Source organism: Pinus tabuliformis, chromosome X, assembly GCF_031772625.1.
Source record: "Pinus tabuliformis cultivar Carrire ecotype Pingquan chromosome X, CPIR1, whole genome shotgun sequence".
Lineage (NCBI taxonomy): Eukaryota > Viridiplantae > Streptophyta > Pinopsida > Pinales > Pinaceae > Pinus > Pinus tabuliformis.
The window spans coordinates 262,409,369-262,417,965 of NC_142308.1; positions in this window are offsets into that span (position 1 = coordinate 262,409,369).

The following is an 8,597-nucleotide window of genomic DNA, read 5'->3' on the forward strand; positions in this document are numbered from 1 at the left end:
AATCCAAGACATAGAAGGGCTTGTGTTGTCAATATTAACTCAAAGGAGGCGAGCCTTACATTTTAGGGAAATTTAGCCATGTCATTGTAAGGGCCTCTATTGGGGCTATTATGTTGACAAAATTCACCTAGGACTTAGAGGGGTTTGTGACTGAGAGGACTTGTTCATATTTGAGGGGGTTCTATGCTACAAAGATTCAATAAAGAATTGTAAAGAATTAATGTGATCAACACTTGCCTTATAGGGCTTTTTATGTTGTCAAATTTCACCTAGGACATGAGGGACTTGTACTACAAAGTCTTGGCCATATTCAAGGGGGCTCTATGCTATCGAGATTCAATAAAGACTTACACAAAAACTAATGTTGTTAAAACTCACTTCGTAGGAGCTTCTACCAGAATTCTTTTGTCGCCAAAATTCAACTACAACTTGAAAAACTTTTACTAAAAAGATTTGATCATATTCAAACAAACTTTATGCCATCAAAATTCATAAAATACTTCTAAAATATTAATATTATCAAAACTCATATAATAATCAAAATCAATCATCCACTCAATTGCATCTTAAAAGCTTTTGAAAAACCTTTTTATTCCCTATCCAAAAGGCCTCTACACTATAAACATTCACATAAGATCAATAAAAAGTTACTTCTAATCTACACCTTGATCACTTCAATTACATGTTAAAGACTTTTATCTCCTAAAATGTACTAAGTTCAATGCTTACCCTCTAAGTTCAATGCCTACTCTCTAACCTTGAATGAAGCACTTCACCCCTTAAGGGTTAGAGCCCTTGCCCGGTGGGAGAGTTATAGACCTACCATGTTATGCACTTAATGTTTCCTTTGAAATTTGAGGATATTCTAGAGAAGTCTCTATGCCCAAATTGATGCTGACTCGTCGTATTATAATCAACCAGATAAAGAAGACTTTGATGTGTGCTCATGTTTGGTGGCAATTGTTTGACATTTTGGTACACTTTAGAGGGCAAGTCACCTTCACACTGCAATTACTATATATGTATATCTGTCGTTTTGTTTTCATGAGAATATTGAGAATCACTACATCCAATCCCCTTGAGCACACTAATCGAGGGGTGAATACAAATACAAAAAGCATTAAAGGTCAAGGAGGTGTGTGCCATGATTCTGACACTATCCTTTACAATCCTTTTATATATATATATAAATATATATATAATTTCTTTATTATTTAAATCAGTTTGAGGATCTAAGTCAAAAGAGACAATGGATTAGATTATTAAGTATCTGAATTAGATTATAACTCAACACATGGATGCAATTAAGTTATGTTTACAATGCACAACTATATAAATATAAATATGAAAGAAATTAATATTAATTATTTATATATATCAGAATGTAGATGTATTTAATAGTTAAAGGTAATTAATTTTGTATAAATAAAATAGAATAATTGTTTTATCTTCGTAGAACAAGCATGCGGTATTGTTGACATGAAGGTATTGCCTTTTATAATGAATTAGTCATTGTCAATATCCTTCGTACATTCATAGAGTTGGGACTTTAGAGTGTACTATGTTTAGTTTGAGGTATGCAATTTAAGTATCATGTAAAGCAAAAGTGTATAGGTAAAGTTAAATATAGATTTTAGAAGTTAGTTTAGAGGAGTTTAGTTTTATTTTAATTTTAGGATATATTAAGTATTTAGAGAGATTAATTTGTTTAAGATGTAATTTTTTAAAGTGTAAAATTAAAAAATGGTTTATATTTTCAATTGATTTTTTTAGTTAAAATAAATATATATTAGTTTTTAATAATATTATTTATAATTATGTGATTTCACATTTTTCTATATAGAAATATTTTTATTTTTAATTTTATAAAATATCTAATAATATTTTTATTTTTAATTTTATAAAAAATCTAATAATATATATATATACCAGTTTTTAATAATATTATTTATAATTATGTGATCTCACATTTTTCTATATAAAAATATTTTTATTTTTAATTTTATAAAAAATCTAATAATACATATATAGATATTATATATATATATAATATGTCAAATCCATATATATGTATTATTAGATTTTTTGTAAAATTAAAAATCAAAATATTTCTATATAGAAAATTGTGTATATATATATATATATATATATTTTTATATATATATATATATATATATATATATATCAAAGAGTGCATGTAATGTTCCAAGTATAGTGAGATCTGTAACTCTCTTTTATGTGAGTTGACATCACAATGTCATGTCAAGGTCAGATCAAGAGACACTTGCTTTGAATACTCTCCATGGGTAAAAACGGATTTGAATTTATAAGTACTATTTATATGTTATATATATATTTCTCACACATATTTATTTATTTATATCCAATTATATGTTTATTAATTATATTATAAATATGAATTATTATTATATAATTTTATTTTAATGTGATAGGTATATTATGATTTTTTTTTTTCAAAAACATTTTTTATAAATTTATTAATAAAAAATTACAATATAATAATTTGAATCAAACCAATTTATTTATTTATTTATTTTTAGTTAAATTGATATTATATATTTTTTTATCATTATATTTTGATTTAATAATTTATTTTATTTATCATTATTTTTTCTTCTTTATTAAAAAAATAATATTTATTTTTATAGATATAATGTTGTATATTTCATATGAAGAATATACATATTCCATCCATATCGTAAACAATTTATCATGTCATTTGCAAGAATTGAACCTAGGTGAGGAGGATTCCATTCCTACTTCCCAAACACTCTAAATATTATTATTATTATTATTATCAAATTTTAAGGTCACGACCAAGCCAGACACGAATTTGGTGTATGAGACCCCTTTGTTTGCAGGACAAGGGTATCAGACCCCCTTGTTTCCAGTTTGGTGTATGAGATCCCTTTGTTTGTGGGACAAGAGACCCACCTTCACGCAATGATTTGACTGTTAAGTCTACGAAAGCATACATACTCTACCCGCTCCAATTTTGAAATAACCTCTTAAAAATATACAGATGCTCTTAACCATTAGACCCACTCAAACTATATACACTTAATTAATATCAATAAAAAATCATAAAATACATTATCTTTATTTTAAATTTTCATAATAAGCATCATCCTCTCCATTTATAATTAGAATCGACGACTAAAGATTGTTGTCTTGTTAAAAGAAGTTAATGATTCTGATTGCATCCTTCTTGATCAAAATAAGTTATTTCCTAAGTATGACACATTCAAGAGAATGCGTCTTATCGGTTTGAACTTTTTAAATGGAGAAAACTTACTTTTCTTTTCTTTTTTAAATGCAATATAATATTATATCATGAAATTCCAGGTCTAGTTGGAGCATGCGTAGCGCTCGGATCATACTTACTTTTGGGTATGGAGTTTAAGCGTTTATGTAAAGCGTAAGAGTGCATGTAAAGTTAAAGCGTGGGTCTAGGTATTAGAACTTGTCACATATAGTATTGTTTATGTTAGAAAGTATTAATAATAAAAGATCAGACGGTTCCAATTTTTAAATAGAGAAAGTTTACTTTTCTTTTTCTTTATAAATGGAAAATATATATTATAAAATTTAATAATAAAATAAAAAATTAAATTTGAATGGGATAAAAATTAAATTTTATTAGTTAATTATATTTTATTTTATTATTTTTATATTTTATAAAAGATATGTATTTTTTAATTTTTTAAAAATATTATATATATATATATATATGAAAAATGATTAAATTGATATTTAGTTTTTATTTAAAAAATGATTTGTTTAACAATTTATTTTAATAATAAAGAAAATTTGCCATATAATTAAATGTCATTAATTTTCTAATTTTTTTAAAAAATAAATGCTATTATTTGTTTACATGTATTGACTTTTATAATAAAATTATATTTTTATTAAAAATGTATTTTGGAATAATTATATTTTGATTTTTGAATAATTTTTTGAACTATTTATTGTGGTTCATTCTTGTCTTAAGAATAAATTACAATAGATGGTTCGAAACGTGGATTCAAAAATCAAAATGTGATTATTCCGAAATACATTTCTAATAACAATATAAATCACATAAATTTATAATCACAAAAATTATATTATTTTATAATAAAATTAATTATTATTAACTTAATATATTTATTAATTACTTTTATAAAATTAATTATTATCAATTTTTAATAAATATATATATATATATAAACTTAAAAGTGTTTATAAAAAAAATCAAAATGTGTACATATGATACTGGAACTTGATACACAATATTATTAATGGATGTGAACATAAACTTAAAAGTGTTTATAAATAATGTATAAACAAAGTTAGCAGTGTGTACGTATGATGCTAGAACTTGATATACAATATTATTAATAGATTATCACTAAAAACATTTCCCTGGAGCATCGCTTTATGAGGAGAATTAGTAACCAAAAGTTCTATTATTTAAAAAAGGATCAATAATAAAATTGATGTTTTTTTAATAAAGCTATGCTAGTTATGATGAAAACATTTTTAGTCTAAATAAATGATTAATTAATAAGTTTGAAAAAATAAATGATTAATTAATAAGTTTGAAAAAATAAAGGATTGAATTTTATTATTTTATTTATTATTATTATTTTTAAATATTTGTATTTATGTAATTATTTGATTGTTAAAGTCTATAGAGGTGTATATTATCTAGCTTTTTCTAGATTTGAATGTGTGGTCTTTTAGGAGGAAACACATGCACTTAACTGTTAGACTCACTCAAACAATATGATACAATCTAATTTTAAGGTCACAACCAAGTTAGACACAAAAGTGTTGTACGAGACCCCCTTGTTTATGGGACACGAGATGATCCCTACGCAACAATTTGATTGCTAAAGTCTAAAGAGGCATACATACTTTACCCCCTTTTGGATTTGAACATGTGACCTCCTATGAGGAACACAAGCTCTTGTTGCAAATAATACTGAGAGGGGGGTGAATCAGTATTATCAATTTAATAATATTTCATTTCCATAAACAGATTTATATACGCTACTTCGGTTAATGAAACTTGTGTATATACGCAACTATGTTTAGAGCAACTAGCGTACACCTTGTAAACTTATAATTTAGTCAGTTGATCTTTAATCTGTGTATCAGAACCATATAAGCAGTAACAGGTACAGTAAAAAACAGAGCAGACAATCACACACAAGAACACAAGATATAAGGTGGAAACCCAATGTGGGTGAAAACCACCTGCTGTAATTCGTCTCTATCTTCTTTTAATAAGAAACTTCTTTTTACAATATTTCTGTACTGGTGCAGTCTTATACCAGTACGCAGGCTTCTACTTGCAGAAGGCTACAACCTTCTCTCGTTCTCCAGCTTCTCCTGGAAGGGAGCTACAACCCCCTTAGTTCTTGTACTCGCTGATGTAGTAGTACGTAGGTGTTGACCTACAGAAGGCTACAACCTTCTCTTTTCTTCCAGGGACCACGTTTCATAAATTTTCAGACTGGATCCATCAATAGCATTAATCAAACATCAAAATATATATGCATCAATCAATCTCCCTTGCACTAACCAAAACTGAATCAAACAATCACTTCTTTGAATGTTGTAACTAGAATACAATAACAGTACCAGAACCCAGAACACTGCAACAGTAAACAGAAGTAGCTAAAACATATTTTATGAGACGTACGCTACTTCAATATGTAGAACCTGCGTGCATACGCTACTATATGAAGGCAAACCTGCGTATACGCTGTTTTGAATTACCGAACCAGCGTGTATACGCGCCTTTGCTATACTAAACCTGCATACAGATATGTAAAAGATGATTTACCCTTTTCAACTATTCAGACATCAGTTATACCCAGATCATCAGATTTATAGATCAAGACATGCGCCAAATATAAAAGATCAAAATCACACAAAGATACTTCTCTTCAAGCCTTAAGATCTTGACCCATCAATAGAACTTATCCTTCTTCTAGCGCTCAGGTTCCTCCTTGATTCAGATCCAGCTATGCACCATAACCCAATCACCAGTATTCTAGATCTTACTCTTCATTAGATATTCAATACTTGAGTGCCTTTGCCTAATGATCTCCTCCTCCTTTTATAGTCTTAGGCCTTACTCAATACCATGGTCCAAAACCACTTTAGAATCAATACCTTGGACAAAATACCTGGGGTCAATACTTCGGATAAGATACCTTGGATCAATACCATGGGTCAAAATACCAAGGACCAAATACCACGGACCAAAACCAAGTTCTCCAACATGTACGCACTTTTCCTTGCGTGAAAGTGCGTGTATACACATACGTGCCTTTTGGTCTGTGAACCCGCGTGTATATGCGGTTTGGTCAAGGGGGATCTGTGTATACCTCTTTTTCCTTCATTTTGTGATCCTGAATTGTGATTTGTCATCTGAGTGAGTTGCCATCAAGGACAACACCTGTGTCATAACACCAAACCTGTGTCATAATGCCAACAATCTCCCCCTTTGGACTTGATGGCAACCCCAAGTCATTCTCCCCCTTTGTCATCAAGGGAAAAGGGTTATGCTCCCCCTGAGTACATGCTGAATTCTCTGATATGCTGAAGTATGTTGTTCATGCTCCCCCTGTCTATAAGCACGATCTGCAAATGGATGTTCTACAAGAAGAACATGACTCTATACATCATAAATGACCTTCCTATCACCAACAACTCATACATACATCCATCTCCCAATCAAGTGGGGATATACCAAGATTGACTTATGTAGAAATTTTGAATAATTTAACACATATTCAATGGAGATTATCCTGATCATGTACTATTGCGGAATACATACACAATACATAAGCTCCTCTACATTGATCATCAATATAGCAGCATCAATAACAATAAAACATCAAGAGCATTCACACATTAACACAGTATGTAACTCGAGGAAAGCATCTCGCTTAAAACCCCACACTATCTGTATATTAATGATTGATACCATGTAACATTACAAAGTACAATGCTTATCACAAGCAATCCAGTACCAGCTCCACCTGTTACACACAATACAGCTCTGATCTGATCTCCAAATCTATTCCACTGCTTGCCTGCCTCTCCAGTTCAATACCTGCTCAAGAACTGATGAGAATGGTTTACCAAACTCGTATTTCACCTGTAAAGAATCACTCACACTATGTTGGACGTGAGCACAGGCTACAATTCTTGATATTGGCCAATTCATTGGCATACTCAATCCCTCTGATTGTGCAAATCATCATGCACAACTATAGTCACAACTGATAGCAATTTGATCCTCTAACACCTGTCCCTGCTGAACTGAAAATGCACTGACATGCAACTGAGTTAACTGATGTATTCTATAGTTGCATTATGAGTTAATAACTTGTGAATTAATTAATAACTAATTCACCCAACTCATCTCTAGTCTATTTGCCAGTTAGACTAAATACAACCAGTTTAACAAAGCTAAACTGAACACAACTCCATCAACTGCACCTCCAGTCCACCAAACTCAACTCACTTGAGTTCTAACTGAAGTCCTGCATGCAAATATTAGTCATCCCATAGGTAACCACGTATTTCCCTCTGGGATCTGCATGTACCACATCCGTAGCTCATCCTGAAGTGCTCCAAGAGAATAAGATCAAGTTTATAGTCCAAATATTATTATGAGACAATAATATTTGACTTTTCTATTTTTGACAGCCAATCTAAAAATAGACTGTGATCACTCATACTGTGATCACTCACACTGTGGTCACCCACACTGTGATCACTCATACTGTGGTCACCCACACTGTGATCATCCCTGCTGGGATCAAAAATAGAACTTGCGCCATAATTTGCCTGCGGGCCCACTTAGTGAAGGCGACTCTTTTCACTAAGCTCCATCATCTTGTTGCAATCTCAACACTCCCTCTCGACAAGATATGGATTATCAGCAACCCCTATCCTGCCTCGGTGGTACTCGAATTTGCTCCTGGTGAGAGCCTTCGTCAGAATATCAGCATCCTGATCCTCCATTGGAATGTATGAAAGCAACATGATCCTCCACTGCACACAATCTCTGATATGATGGTACCTGATGTCAATATGCTTAGATCTATCATGAAATACAGGATTAGCCGAGAGTTTAATGCAACTCTGGTTATCACAGTAAATCACAGTAAGATCCAAATGAGAACCGAACAAACCAACCAGGATCTTCCTCATCCATATAGCCTCGCATGCAGCCAAACTTGCTGCCATATACTCGGCCTCCACTGAACTGAGTGCCGCGGATCTCTGCTTCCTGCTGTACCAAGACCCCTCCTGCTCTTTTTGTCCGTTGGGCTCCCTGCCCAATCTGCATCCGTGAAGCCACATAGCTTCACCTCATCCTCCTATCTGTACCATAAACCATATCCCGATGTGCCTCTCAAGTAGCGCAATACATGCTTGCCCGCTTTCCAGAAGAGCTTGGTAGGCTTAACCATAGCTTGTGAAAGCTGGTTAACTGCATAGCATATATCAGGTCATGTATTGACCAAATACATCAGCGACCCCACCAACTGTCGATAAACAGTGGC